Source organism: Triticum urartu, chromosome 5A (genome assembly GCF_056163025.1).
Source record: "Triticum urartu cultivar PI428250 chromosome 5A, HENAU_Tu73, whole genome shotgun sequence".
NCBI classification, from domain to species: domain Eukaryota; kingdom Viridiplantae; phylum Streptophyta; class Magnoliopsida; order Poales; family Poaceae; genus Triticum; species Triticum urartu.
The window spans coordinates 591,524,548-591,540,584 of NC_141877.1; the positions used below are offsets into that span (position 1 = coordinate 591,524,548).

The 16,037-nt window shown below is 45.5% G+C and overlaps 1 long non-coding RNA gene across 1 annotated transcript; it reads right to left on the bottom strand.

Annotated features, from left to right (window-relative positions):
• Positions 1 to 5,528: 5,528 nt before the first annotated feature.
• On the bottom strand, positions 5,529 to 9,193 carry LOC147973143 (uncharacterized). Its single transcript, XR_015602785.1, has 3 exons — positions 8,800 to 9,193; positions 7,435 to 7,503; positions 5,529 to 5,802 (listed from the first exon to the last, which is right to left on the bottom strand). It is a non-coding gene; the product is annotated as an uncharacterized LOC147973143 (long non-coding RNA).
• Between the last annotated feature and the right edge of the window lie 6,844 nt (positions 9,194 to 16,037).

Genomic DNA, 16,037 nt, shown 5'->3' on the forward strand with positions numbered 1-16,037 from the left:
GGTTTACTAGAGTCAATAATCTAGTTCACATCGCCATGTGATTAACACCCAAAGAGTACTAAGGTGTGATCATGTTTTGCCTGTGGGAGAAGTTTAGTCAACGGGTCTCTCATATTCAGATCCATATGTATTTTGCAAATTTCTATGTCTACAATGCTCTGCATGGAGCTACTCTAGCTAATTGCTCCCACGTTCAATATGTATCCAGATCGAGACTCAGAGTCATCCAGATCGGTGTCAAAGCTTGCATCAACGTAACTCTTTATGACAAACTCTTTATCACCTCCATAACCGAGAAACATTTCCTTAGTCCTCTTTAGGTACCTAAGGATAATTTTTCACCGGTGTCCAGTGATCTACTCCTAGATCACTATTGTACCCCCTTGCCAAACTCATGGCAAGGTATACAATAGGTCTGGTATACAACATGGCATACTTTATAAAACCTATGGCCGAGGCATGGGGAATGACTTTCATTCTCTCTCTATCTTCTACCATGGTCGGGTTTTGAGTCTTACTCAACTTCACACCTTGCAACACAGATAAGAACCATTTCTTTGACTGTTCTATTTTGAACTTCTTCAATTTTTTTGCCAAGGTATTTACTTTGTGAAAGTCCTATTAAGCGTCTCGATCTATGCCTACAGATCTTGATGCCCAATATTTAAGTAGCCTCATTGAGGTCTTTCATTGAAAAATTCTTATTCAAGTATCCTTTTATGCTATCCAGAAATTATATATCATTTCCAATCAGCAATATGTCATCCACATATAATATCAAAAATGCTACAGAGCTCCCACTCACTTTCTTATAAATACAGGCTTCACCATAAATCTGTATAAAACCATATGCTTTGATCACCTCATCAAAGCGTATATTCCAACTCCGAGATGCTTGCACCAGTCCATAGATGGATGGCTGGAGTTTGCACACTTTGTTAGCACCTTTAGGATTGACAAAACCTTCCGGTTGCATCATATATAATTCTTCTTTAAGAAACCCATTAAGGAATGTAGTTTTGACATCCATTTGCCAGATTTCATAAAATGCGGCAATTGCTAGCATGATTCGGACAGACTTAAGCATCGCTATGAGTGAGAAAATCTCATCATAGTCAACACCTTGAACTTGTCGAAAAACCTTTTGTGACAAGTCGAGCTTTGTAGATAGTAACACTACCATCAACGTTAGTCTTCCTCTTGAAGATCCATTTATTCTCAATGGCTTGCTGATCATCGGGCAAGTCCACCAAAGTCCACACTTTGTTCTCATACATGGATCCTATCTCAGATTTCATGGCCTCAAGACATTTATTGGAATATGAGGCTCATCATTGCTTCCTCATAGTTCGTAGGTTCGTGATGGTATAGTAACATGACTTACAGAACAGGATTACCATACCAGTCTAGTGCGGAACGTGCTCTGGTTGACCTACAAGGTTCAGTAGTAACTTGATCTGAAGTTTCATGATCATTATCATTAGCTTCCTCTCTAGTTAGTGTAGGCATCACTGGAACTGATTTTTGTGATGAGCTACTTTCTAATTCAAGAGAAGGTACAATTACCGTATCAAGTTCTACTTTCCTCCCACTCACTTCTTTCGAGAGAAACTCCTTCTCTAGAAAGGATCCATTCTTAGCAACAAAAATCTTGCTTTCGGATCTGTGATAGAAGGTGTACCCAACAGTTTCTTTTGGGTATCCTATGAAGAAGTACTTCTCCGATTTGGGTTTGAGATTATCAGGCTGAAGCTTTTTCACATAAGCATCGCAACCCCAAACTTTAAGAAACTACATCTTAGGTTTCTTGCCAAACCATAGTTGATACAGTGTCGTCTCAACGGATTTAGATGGTGCCCTATTTAAAATGAATGCAGCAGTCTCTAGTGCATAACCCCAAAATGATAGTGGTAAATTGGTAAGATACATCATAGATCACACCATATCTAATAAAGTACGGTTACGACGTTTGGACACACCATTACGCTATGGTGTTCCAGTTGGCGTGAGTTGTGAAACTATTCCACATTGTTTTAAATGAAGGCCAGACTCGTAACTCAAATATTCGTCTCCGCGATCAGACCATAGAAACTTTATTTTCTTGTTGCGATGATTCTCCACTTCACACTGGAATTCTTTGAACTTTTCAAATGTTTCAGACTTGTGTTTCATTAAGTAGATATACCCATACCTACTCAAATCATCTGTGAAGGTCAGAAAATAACGATACCCACCGCGTGCTTCAACACTCATCGGACCGCATACGGTATGTATTATTTTCAATAAGTCATTAGCTCGCTCCATTGTTCCGGAGAATGGAGTTTTAGTCATCTTTCCCATGAGACATGGTTCACAAGTATCAAATGATTCATAATCAAGTGATTCCAAAAGTCCATCCGTATGGAGTTTCTTCGTGTGCTTTACACCAATATGACCTAAACGGCAGTGCCACAAATATGTTGCACTATCATTATCAACTTTGCATCTTTTGGCATCAATATTATGAATATGTGTATCATTATGATCGAGATTCAATAAAGCATTTACATTTGGGTGTATGTCCATTGAAGGTTTTATTCATCTAAATAGAACAAAAATTATTCTTTGACTTTAATGAATAACTATATCGCAATAAACATGATCCAATCATATTCATGCTCAACGCAAACACCAAATAACATTTATTTAGGTCCAACACAAATCTCGAAGGTAGAGGGAGTGTGCGATGGTGATCATATCAACCTTGGAATCACTTCCAACACACATCGTCACTTCGCCCTTAACTAGTCTCTGTTTATTTTGCAACTCCTGTTTCGAGTTACTACTCTTAGTAACTGAACCAGTATGAAATAGCGAGGGGTTGCTATTAACACTAGTAAAGTAGACATCAATAACATGTATATCAAATATACATGTGTTCACTTTGCCATCCTTCTTATCCACCAAGTATCTAGGGCAGTTCCACTTCAAGTGACCATTTCCTTTGCAGTAGAAGCATTCAGTTTCAGGCTTGGGTATAGCATTGGGCTTCTTCATGGGAGTGGCAACTTTCTTGCCATTAGTTTTGAAGTTTCCCTTTCTTTCCCTTGCCCTTTTTCTTGAAACTAGTAGTCTTGTTAACCATCAACACTTGATGCTATTTCTTGATTTCTACCTTCGCTGATTTCAGCATCGTGAAGAGCTTGGGAATCGTTTTCATCATCCCTTGCATATTATCTTTCATCACGAAGTTCTAGTAACTTGATGATATTGACTAGAGAACTCTGTCAATCACTATCTTATCTGGAAGCTTAACTCCCACTTGATTCAAGCGATTGTACTACCCTGACATTCTGAAGGAAATATGCCCTAGAGGCAATAATAAAGTTGTTATTTATATTTCATTATATCATGATAAATATTTATTATTCATGCTAGAATTGTAATAACCGGAAACTTAGTACATGTGTGAATACATAGACAAATAGAGTGTCCCTAGTATGCCTCTACTTGACTAGCTTGTTAATCAAAGATGGTTAAGTTTCCTAGCCATAGACATGTGTTGTGATTTGATGAACGGGATCACATCATTAGAGAATGATGTGATGGACAAGACTCATCCGTTAGCTTAGCATAATGATCGTTTAGTTTTTGTGCTATTGCTTTCTTGATGACTTATACATGTTCCTCAGACTATGAGATTATGCAACCCCCGAATACCGGAGGAACACCTTGTGTGCTATCAAACGTCACAACGTAACTGGGTGGTTATAAAGATGCTCTACAAGTGTCTCCGATGGTGTTTGTTGAGTTGGCATAGATCAAGATTAGGATTTGTCACTCCGTGTATCGGAGAGGTATCTCTGGGCCCTCTCGGTAATGCACATCACTATGAGCCTTGCAAGGAATGTGTCTAATGAGTTAGCCATGGGATGTTGCATTGCGGAATGAGTAAAGAGACTTGCCGATGATGAGATTGAACTAGGTATGATGATACCGATGATTGAATCTTGGGCAAGTAACATACCGATGACAAAGGGAACAACGTATGTTGTTATGCGGTTTGACCAATAAAGATCTTCGTAGAATATGTAGGAACGAATATGAGAATCCAGGTTCCGCTATTGGTTATTGATACGTCTCCAACGTATCTATAATTTTTGATTGCTCCATGCTATTATATTTTCTATTTTGGATGTTAATGGGCTTTATTTTACACTTTTATATCATTTTTGGGACTAACTTACTAACCGGAGGCCCAGCCCAAATTGCTATTTTTTGCCTATTTTAGGGTTTCGAAGAAAAGGAATATCAAACGGAGTCCAAACGGAATGAAACCTTCGGGAACGTGATTTTCTCAACAAACGTGATCTAGGAGACTTGGAGTGGGCATCAAGAAACAACCGAGGAAGCCACGAGGCAGGTGGCGCTCCTACCCCCTGGACGCGCCCTCCACCCTCGTGGGCCCCTCGTTGCTCCACCGATGTACTTATTCCTCCTATATAAGTCCACGTACCCCCCAAACATCCAGGAGCACCACGAAAACCTAATTCCACTGCCGCAACCTTCTGTACCCGAGAGATCCCATCTTGGGGCCTTTTCCGGAGCTCCGCCGGAGGGGGCATTGATCACGGAGGGCCTCTACATCAACTCCATGGCCTCTCCGGTGATGTGTGAGTAGTTTATTTCAGACCTACGGGTCCATAGTTATTAGCTAGATGGCTTCTTCTCTCTCTTTGGATCTCAATACAAAGTTCTCCTCGATCTTCTTGGAGATCTATTCGATGTAATCTTATTTTGCGGTGTGTTTGTCGAGATCCGATGAATTGAGGGTTTATGATCCAGTTTATCTATGAACAATATTTGATTCTCCTCTGAATTCTTTTATGTATGATTGGTTTATCTTTGCAAGTCTCTTCCAATTATCAGTTTGGTTTGGCCTACTAGATTGATCTTTCTTGCAATGGGAGAAGTGCTTAGCTTTGGGTTCAATTTTGCGGTGTCTTTTCCCAGTGACAGCAGGGGCAGCAAGGCACGTATTGTATTGTTTCCATCGAGGATAAAAATATGGGGTTTATATCATATTGCATGAGTTTATCCTTCTACATCATGTCATTATACTTAAAGTATTACTCTGTTCTTATGAACTTAATACTCTAGATGCATGCTGGATAGCGGTCGATGTGTGAAGTAATAATAGTAGATGCAGAATCGTTTTGGTCTACTTGTCGCGGACGTGATGCCTATATACATGATCATACCTAGATATTCTCATAACTATGCTCAATTCTATCAATTGCTCGACAGTAATTCGTTTACCCACTGTAATACTTATGCTCTTGAGAGAAGCCACTAGTGAAACCTATGGCCACCGGGTCTATCTTCCATCATATTAGTCTTCCAACACTTAGTTATTTCTTTTGTCGTTTATTTTACTTTGCATCTTTGTGACGCCCCCGATTTGATCGTACACTAATCACACACGCAAATGTGTACAATCAAGATCAAGGACTCACGGGAAGATATCACAACACTACTATAGACACAAATTAAAATAATACAAGCTTTATATTACAAGTCAGGGGCCTCGAGGGCTCGAAAACACAAGAGTCAGCGGAAGCAACAATATCTGAGTACAGACATAAGTTAGACAAGTTTTCCTTAAGAAGGCTAGCACAAAAGCAACAACGATCGAAAAGGCAAGGCCTCCTGCCTGGGAGCCTCCTAACTACTCCAAGTCGTCAGCGGCCGTCACGTAGTAGTAGGTACCCTCGGGGTAGCAGTAGTCATCAGTGGTGTCATCTGGCTCCTGGGATCCGTCATCTGGTCGCAACAATCGGGTATGGGGGAAAAAGAAGTAGCAAAGCAACCATGAGTACTCATCCAAAGTACTCGCAAGACTTACATCAGATCTAAACTAAGTATGCATCTGTATCAAAGGAATATGGGATGTATCTGTGGACTAAACTGCAGAATGCCAGAAGGGAAGGGGAAAACCTAGCCTATCGAAGACTAGCATCTTCTGGAAACCACCATCTTGCAGCAACGGGAGGGAGTAGAGTAGCATAAAGTAAAGTAGTAGAAGTGTTATCAACCTCGGCCAGAGATCCTTTCTCGACTCCCTGCGAGAAAGAAATCCCAGAGCCATACTATCCAAGTGTCAACACATTCCAATTCTCATCACCAACCCATTCTCATCACAAGTATCCAGTTCTAGTTGTATCGATCGGGATACAACTCCAAGTGTCCGTTACGATAGGACATGCTATCGATAGATGTTTTCTTCCCTGTAGGGGTGCAACAACTTACCCACCATGCTCGATTAACTTCGGTCGGACACACTTTCCTGGGTCATGCCCGGCCTCGGCCAAATAATACGCCGCAACCCGACCTAGGCTTAATAGAGAGGCCAGCACGCCGGACTAAACCTATGCCCCCAAGGGTCATGGGCCATCTCCCCGGGAACTCCTGCACATTGCGTGGGCGGCCGGTGAGCAGACCTAGGTACCTCCTTCAACAAGGTAGGTGCTTACCAGTCCAACCCGGCGCGCGCCGCTCAGTCGCTGACGTCTATTAAGCTTCGGCTGATGTATACGATGCAGAACGCCCATACTATGCCCACGTGCTGGTTAGTGCTATCAGGCCAGAGGCCCCTCGGATCAAATATCCAAATCGTAGTGGATTAGGAACGCGCGGTAACAAGCAGAGACTCACGAAAGATGTGACCCTGTTGCCCCGTCTCGAGGACTTGCGGCAAGGGCTAGGAATGCCCGGCCATGCCTCGTAATTATCTCGCGGGCACCCTCCAGGTCAACCCGTCTCCACATCACTCACAATTAAGCTCGCGCGGGTACCCCTCAGGGCCGACCCGTCTTTAGTAACATGGTTCAGTGTAAAGTCATAGTAACCATAGTAACTGTGTGTCCAAACATCAAGGGGAAAACCCGAGGAATCACCCCCGGTGAATTCCACTCAATGTAATCATCAAGGTGAACGTAAGAGGAACCACCCTCGAGGTTCACACTTGAGGGGTTGCACGACAGAGTCGTATCGGAAGTGGTTAAGGCAGAATCACCCTCGATGACCACGATCGAATAGCTACACTACAGGGTTAACTTCAGAAGTGCTGTAGAGGTCTCACCCTCGGCACTCGATAGTAACCCAGTAGTGTCGATCAACTAAGAGGAAAGTGATGTGCGGTGCCTGGTCTTCAATCCCGTTGATCGGGTCTTCGATGATGAAGCAGGGGCAACAAGGACAAGATGGGGGTCACTGATGGGTCACTATCCAACGTATACTAAGCATTTTAGGATAAGCAGGTAGGTAACAATAAGTAGGATACAAAAGCAGGCTATGCATCAGAATAGGAGCAAACAATAACAGTAGCAAAAACTAATGCAAGCATGAGAGAATGGAATGGGCGATATCGGGATGATCAAAAGGGGGGGGGCTTGCCTGGTTGCTCTGGCAAGGAAGGGTCGTCGTCGACGTAGTCGATCACAGGGGCGGCATCGGTCTCAGGGTCTACCGGAGGGAAGAGGGGGAAGAAACAGTAAATATAATGCAAACATAGTATCACAAAGCATAACGTGGCAATATGCTGTGCCGGGTGTGATCTAACGTATGGCTACACGATATAGGTGAAGGAGGAAATTCAACCGGGAATGTATTCCCAGTTCCGGACCTGTGTCAGACAGATGACCGGAGGGGAAAAGTTCCATGTTCAGATAGTTAGAGGCATTTGACAGGTAAACTGACCACGTATTCGGATTCGCCTCGCTTTTCTGAGCAACTTTCATGTAGAAAACTTTTTCATCTGACTTACGGTTAATTTTCTACGATTTTTCAAAGATTTAGACATTTCCTATAATTCCTGAAATATTTTTAAATTCGGAAATAAAGACAGAATGAACCTTTTATACCCACTGTGAGCTAGCCACAGTGGATGACAGGTGGGTCCAGGGGCGTTTAGTCAGCAGCCCAGTCAACAGTCAACGGTTGACTGTTGACTGGTCAAACTTACACGCGGGCCCTAGGTGTCATGCACTTGGAGTATTTAACAATATTTTCAGATGTTTTTATTTAACCTAAATCAGTAGTGGGGCCATGCTGTCAGTGTCACAGGGAGGGTTTTAATTAACTTAACCAAATTTTAGTTAAACCTAAATAAGCTAATTAGTGGGAGGGGGTTAACTTTAAAAAGATAAGGGGTTATCCCCCTAATCAAAACAGGGGGCCGGCCGACACACAGCAGGAGCCCTGGCCGGGGCGGCGGTGTGTGCAGGGCGGTTCGGTCGGGCAGTGGCGGACCCGGCCGGCACAGTGGGGCGCCGACGGCCAGGGGAGGTGCGCGCGGCGAGCAACGGCGAACGCTCGCGGGGCTGTAGCAACGAAGCAGCAAGGCGCGCGGCAACGGGCACGAGGCGTAGGTGCAACGGCGGAAGCGCGGTCGCGGCGGGCAAGCGTCGGATGCGGCGCTGGCGGGGGCACGGCGGGCGCAGGCAGTGGGCGGCGTTAGCGAAGCCGCGAGACAGGGGCGGCCAGGACGGGCACGGGGGTCGCGGCGCGGGGCAGCGGAGCGGAGCAGAAGCAGCAGGCTGCAGTCGGGGCAGTGGTGAGCGCAGGCGGGCGCGAGCGGCTACGGCTACGGCGAGGCTCGGCAGGGACTGCGGCTAGGCGGTCGGCGCACTAGCAGGCAACAGCACGGGGCATGGCCACGCGCGCATGGGGCCTCGTCAAGGGGACGGGCGCGAGCGCGACAGCAGGCATCGTGGGAGAGCACTGCAACAGAGGAAGGAAGAAGGGGAGGGCGTGGCTCACCGAGAGCCGTAGGGGGTTGGCAGTGGGCTCGATGGGGGTCGGGGTGGCCGGAGTCGACGACGAGGGCGGCGGCGTCCGGGGACGGAGGAGATGGCGTAGGCGTTGCGGTGGCGCTTTCTGTCTCGCGTTTGTCGGCGCGGATGAAGTAGCGGACGGGGGCGGATCGCTCCAGCACGGGGACGAGGCGAGGCAGCAACAGCCCCTACGTGGGCGAGCTCGCGACGGCGTCGGTCGAGGCGGCCATGGCGGGAGAGGAAGCAAGTGAGCGTGGGGAGGAGGGGATCTGGGGTGAGCCCAGAGGGAAGCGGAGCGACAGAGGAGAGAGTGAGGCGCGGGGGAGAGGACCGAGGCGTCCCGGGCCTTATCCTCTCACGGTGACGGCGTCGAGGTGGTGCGATGGGAGCACGCCCAACGCGGCTCGGGTCGGGGCTACAGGGGAAGAAGGCGACCTGTGGGGGAAAAGGTCGGGCCGACTTGGATGGGCCAAGGACCAGGGAAGGCAAGGGGAGGCTCTCTCTCTCACCAATTCTTTTACATGTTTTTTTAACTTTTATGTTTTCTTTTATTTTCAGAAAGCAAAATAGTTTTATAAAAACTAATCTTGCATCTAAAATACCATTTTAACTTAGGCCGCTGCTATAATTAACTTGGCACCAAAATAAAGTAGTTTAGTATTTTTACCAATTAGAAAGTTAATTAAACTAACGACTAGGACACTGTTTTATTTAGTTTAGGGCAGTGAAACACCTTATAAAAATGTTGGTCCACCACCAATCGTAACAAATGATTATCTGCCACATGATGAACATTTTAGATCTCATGTTTGTGAAATTTTGAATTTCACTTAGTAATTGATTTTGAATTCAAGGGGAAATCGAAAAGAGATAGGATCAAGGATGATCATGCATTGTTTAGAAAAAAGATTAGATTGAACCCAGGGGGTTACTGTAGCATGATACTCGGGGTGTTACAATCTTTATCATAAAAATACCAAAAATATTATCTTATCATATATATATCAGATCTCACTTCCGTAAGTGACCGTGAAGGGATTGACAACCCCTTTATCGCGTTGGTTGTGAGGTTCTTATTTGTTTGTGTAGGTGCATTGGACTTGAGCATGATCTCCTACTGGATTGATACCTTGATTCTCAAAAACTGAGGGAAATACTTACGCTACTTTGCTGCATCACCCTTTCCTCTTTGTCGTGGTTTTGTCACGACAGATGTCCTAGAGAAAGGACTTAGTCGTGGAGCCATCGCGACGGGTTAGCTTGAAGGGGTTAAAGCGAACACAGGGACGCAAGAAAGTTTATACTAGTTCGGCCCCTTCGATGAAGGTAAAAGCCTACGTCTAGTTGTGATGGAATTGATGGGGTTTCGATGACTAGGGAGCAAACAAGCTTCGCCTATGTCTCGAGTTGTTGTCTGTCGTCCTTGAACCGCCGCCGGGTCGTCCCCTTATATACACGGGTGACGCCCGTCGGTTCACAGAGTCCCAACACCGCTCCATATTCGTATCCGGGTTGGTCTCTCCTTATTCCTAACTTATAATACAAGTTTATATACAAATGCCGGCTACAAGTCTAAAACCGACCACGGGCCTTAGGCCCTCGTCTGTCTTCTTGGGCTTTAGCACTCTTGAACTACTGATGAAGTTGACCCGGCCCATATAGGCCGGTTTACGCCCAGCAGTAATATCCCCAACATTAGGCCCCAGATTGATTTGAATGGGTTCATGTCAATCCTTTAGCAAAAACTTCATCTTCAACATCTTCTCATAAATTGGTAAACCGCCATGATGTCATCTTCTCTGATTTCTGTAAACCGGAGTGACGTCACCTGTCATAACGAAGCTTATCCATTATGCTTCCTTGTTTAATAGATCTGCGGAAATCGAGGCGACATCTCCGTTTCGTGACCCCTTGATTGTCGAGCCTGACACATGTCCTTTTGCCTTATAAATAGGACCGAAGGGTCATTTCTTTTCTCCCCTTCGTGCCTTTCTTCTTCATCTTCCTCGCGTCGCCAGCCTCGGAGCTCCGCCGCCGCCGTCAACTTCTGCACCAACCTTGGCTGCTGCATTAACCTGAACGCACCAGAGCACCGCGGCAACCTTCCGCGTCTTCCTCAACTTTGGTAAGCCTTCTGCTCTTCTCAACACAAATCTGTTCTAGGGTTTCGTGTTCTTACAGTGTTCATCACCTGTTCGTGTTCATATACTAGCTCCTGGATGCATCTGTGAACCCCTGCTCTGTGTAGCGGTAGCTTTTAGTATCCGCCTTTAGTTTCATGCCCAAGACCATAGATCTCACATATATTTCTGCCCATTGATTCAATACTGTTCTGCTTAGAGCTTTTGAATATTTTTCTTATTTTCCGAACTTGCTTCAGATCCAATGCTGTAGAGAAATCTTGTGAAATCTGTTTCTGCATACTTATCCATCCGCAATCTCAGCTGTTTCAATGCTTAGATCAGGCGGTTTAACTGTGTAGAAAAAATTGCCAAACCGGTATATACCATTAGTCCCCTTGTTGAACCGCCAGTTGTTGTTGCTTCATAAAACTCCGGTTTTAGATAGATCAGTCTCCGGTTTAACATTGCACATACCAATGTACCTTAATCAATGCATTTTCGAACCGGGATCATCTACCTTGTAGATTTCATCATGGCCAAGCAAGTATATGAGTGCAACTGGGTTCCTTCTCGCGTCACAGAGGCTCAACTGGACGATTTAGTCCTGATCGGCGCCTTAGGCAGCAAAGATACCATCCATTGGAGGGCTCCTGGCAAAGAATGCCCTCCCACACCTCAAGAAGGAGAGGTCGTCGTTTTCGTAGATCACTTAGCCCGGGGTTTTAAGCCGCCCGGTTCTAAATTTTACCGGGACGTTTTAGCCGATTTTCAACTCCATCCATAAGATACTGGCCCCAACTCTGTTACAAACATGTGTCACTTCCAAGTGCTCTGTCAGGCGTTCTTTCAAGAGGAGCCCATAGTGGAATTGTTCAGAGACTGTTTCCATCTAAACCGCCGTACTGAGTTTACTGACGGCTCCAATACGGAGTTGGGTGGCGTGGCGATTCAGAAAAGGAAAGAGGTCACATACCCTCACTCCAAACTGCACAGCCACCCCAAAGAGTGGAATCAAACATGGTTCTATTGCAAAGACACCTCCCCTGCTGGTGAAAATCTCTTGCCTGGCTTTCGTCCGGAGCGGCTCAGCAATACACACCCCTTTCCGCAAAGGTTGACTGCCCAAGAGAGAAGCAAATATGCTCCTCAACTGTCGAAGCTCAGAGCCTTTATGGCCAACGGTTTAACAGGGGTTGATCTCGCCCGCTGTTGGATATCATGGAGCATACTGCCCCTTAGTCAACGCTCCGGTTTGATGTGCGAGTATACTGGCAGTGTTGATGATCCACTGCGACATTCCAACATCCAGCTCACCGATGAACAAATCACAGAGGCTGTGAATAAGATGCTGAATGAACCGGAACACATCTGTGCTAAAACCGGCCTGCTTCCCTTCTGTGCCATCAACAAACCGCCAGCTGTAAGAGTTTGATTTTTCTTTTTGCTGAATCTACTGTTGATATATCTTGTCATTGTTTAATATCAGTGTCTGTGTAACCAGGGCAATGATCCGTTTTGGAGCAAGAAACTGCCGCAGGAGAAACCAGAAAAACCAGACAAACCGGAAAGGGCAACCCGACAAAAGACTAAAGCTGTGAAGAAGACTGCCCATAGGAAAAGAACCACTGCATCCTCTAATCGGGCCCCTGATGATGATGTGGATAATCCAGACCTTGAGGTAGGGCTTGACTCACTTGGCTTATTTTTCATGCGTCTTATTGATGATGATATTTGTCAGGATGATGCCGAAGCCAGCCATGCTGATGCTGCAGAGGTAATTATTCTCTCTTCCGATTCAGAACCTTTGCCTTCACTAAAAATCCGTCAGACAAACCGGAAAGTTAAATTTTCTCATCCTCTTGCTTATTTGGATCCCAAATTTCTTATGAAGACCCAACAGCATGAAGCTCATCGCACAACCCGGCACAGCGGCTAGGTAGTTACCTCCGCCGGTTTACCGAACAGTCCGGTTCGGAAACGCCGTTCAGAGGTCTCTAATTTGCTTGTCAGTGCTTGTCCTAAAGCGGGCTGCTTTCGTCAACCTCTTAATCCATCTTACTCCGATTATCAGGTTACTTCCCACTCATCCTCTAGCGAGTCATCGGCTACTCAGCTGCCACCGCTCAAAACGGTGCTTGGGTAAGCTATACTTATCATAATATTTGCAGCACATCGCCTTGGAACATATGCTGTATTTGATTTTGTTATTCCTTTCAGGGCCAAGCCTAGGCCAAGCAAGAAGGCTCGTCTGGACAAAGCGGCCGAAGAGGATGCCGTCCTTGAACCGGGCAAAACACCAGATCTTGAATCGGCTATTCCTGAGGATATACCCAATGATCCACCACATCAAGACGACGATCTTATTTGTGAAGAGAGACCTATTGATACCTCAAATCCTGTCAATCAGCCCACAAGCTCCATCCGAATTGAGAAATCCACCGGTCCAACAAAGCCTACTGACAAGCCAACAGCCCCAGTGCAAACCGGCAATACCAAGGATGATGAGGTTGTCATTACTGGCATTGGCCATACAGAGCCAAGCAATCATGTCGCTTTGTCCAAACATTCTGCCAAGGAAGAATTTGCTGCCTTTGGCAAAGGCAAGTGGAATGCTGATCTGGCGACTTACGCTGCTCTGAACGCCCAAGATATCCATTCCGGCTACCCGAACCAGCTGTATACCAGTCGTGACTATGAAGCCGGTCTGGTTAATATGATGAAAGATAAATATGAGGTAACTTCCATATGCTCTTTCCTGCTTGTCTATTTCAATTCTTGTTGACGCTCCTAGCCCCCGAGGGCCGGTTTGTAATCTTCTTTCAAACCGGGACTGACTAATATAAATCTTAATGCTTTGAAATTCGCTGATGTAGTCCCCAAGGGCCGGTTCAACTTAGCGTAGTTAAACCGGGACTTTAAGTAATTGAGATCGCCGCATCAGAATATATACGAGCAAATAGCCATTAGCCCCCAAGTGCCAGGTTGAATACTTGTATTGATCTTGGGACTTTGTAAGCAATTGAAAGATGAAGATCAAATATGCATTAGCCCCCAAGTGCCAAGTGCATAACTTGTTATGTGGTTGGTACTTCAATCCTTATACCGTTTTGCTGAATCATATAACTGTCTGCATGCAGGCTGAGCTGAAGACGAAAGAAAGCCAAGTCGCCGATCTCCAAGATAATCTGAAATCCCAACAAGCTGAAACCTCCAAAGCAAAAGAGGAATTAACCAGCGCTTTATGCGCCATGGAACAGCTTAAGGAGAACTTCAAGAAGAAGCGGGCGGATTGGGCCACTGAAAAATCCGCTTTAATCAAACGAGCAGAAGATGCCGAGGCTGCACTAAAACCGGTGGCGGATGAACTGACCAGCATAAAGCGGCACGTGCATGCCATGACTACTGCTATCTTTGGTAAGCCGGTTTGACTTCTGAACTGATTCTGCCGTCTTACAGAGCTGCCGGTTTGTTAACCCTTTATGATATTTCAGGGACACGCATTGGTCACTTGGGGTCAGATGTGCGGAAAAAAGTGAAAGCCGCCTATACATTGGTCGAACAACTGTACACTGGTGCACAGCGGATCATCTGTACTGCATCCCACAACAAGCCGGCGCCCACCTTGATTCAGGACACTCTGATGAAACTGTCGGTGCTTCCTGCCCGGGTTGAAGAGCTGAAGAAATCTGCTGCTCGAACCGGTGCGATCAATGCCTTAATCCAGGCAAAAGCTTGGGTGCCGGATTTTGATCCTATTGAAGTGGCTCAGGGCTATCCCAGCTTGAAGGAAGACGGGTCAGAGTTTGGTGAAGTGGATCTGCGAGTAATAAACCGGGAGGTGCGTCCGCTAGCTTGTCAATTGGCTGAAGAAGCAGACTTGTCTCATTATCAAGCCCAATATGACAATTAAAACAAGCGAATAGCTGCACCAATTCATGAAGCGGAAAATCTTATCCCTCCAATCCGTAAGCATACTTACGCTCCCGATATTGACCCATCATTGCTGATCCATGATGAAGTTGTTTTTCAAGCATTAATGGGAATCGACTGGACAACTGTTGATTTCCAGCCGCTGGGTAGAGAAACTGAAGCTGAAGCGGCACAGGATGGCCCACAACCATCAGGCCAGGCTGGTGACCAAGCTTGAACCGGAAGCCGGTTTGAAACTGCTTCTCCTTTGCGAAAAACAATGATCTTATTGTGGGCACCGTGTTGCCTTGTAATAGGCTAGCTGATACTTTTGATGTTGATATGCCTTCGTGCATAATCGCTGCCACTTGCTCTTCCTTTAGGTGATGAACTTTCCAAAGTACTTTCTGCAATAAAAAATCTTCAAGTGCCACCGCGGTTGTACCGTTAGGCGGAATATGATGTCTGCATATATGAAATCAAAACATCCGAATTTTTTTAAGTATATGACCAAATTTTTGAGATACATAATACCTGCCATCGTTGAGCGTGAAGTTGGCTTGGTCAATCTTGAAGCGGAGTTTTATAAACGCACATTGTTGGAGGAAATAGCAGCTCCTATATATATATGATGCCGGTTTACCATGTAAACCGTGCCGGGTTATAATAAACACCGTGTTACTCCATAATAGGCTGTTAAAAAAATCAAACCGGGAAAATAGTCGCCGGATTAAAAATGGACCGTGTTCCGTCAATTGACAGTGTGAACCGGTTGAAAACTTTGTCGGTTTAAAAACGCAATAAAAAGAAAGAAATATATTTCAAAGAAAAGTGTGAAGCAAAGGCAATGGCAAAACCGTTTGCAAAAAAAGGCTTATTTGAGCTGATCAGATGGCGTTACCATGGCCGAACACGACCAAGCTCCTGATAGGTGTAACTATGGTTCTAGTCAGCCAGGTCCCCAAATGAAACCGTGGCATTTATGCCGATCAAGTGGCATGGCAATGGTTCGGGTTCGACCAAGCCCCCAAGTGATTCTGTGGCTTTAGGCCGATCAAGAGGCATGACTGGTTCAGACGTGACCAAGTCCCCAAGTGATCTGGTGGCTCTCGCCTATCAAGAGGTATTGTATTGGTTCGGACACGACCAAACCCCAAGTGATATAACATGATGCTTTTAAAAAGCTAACTCA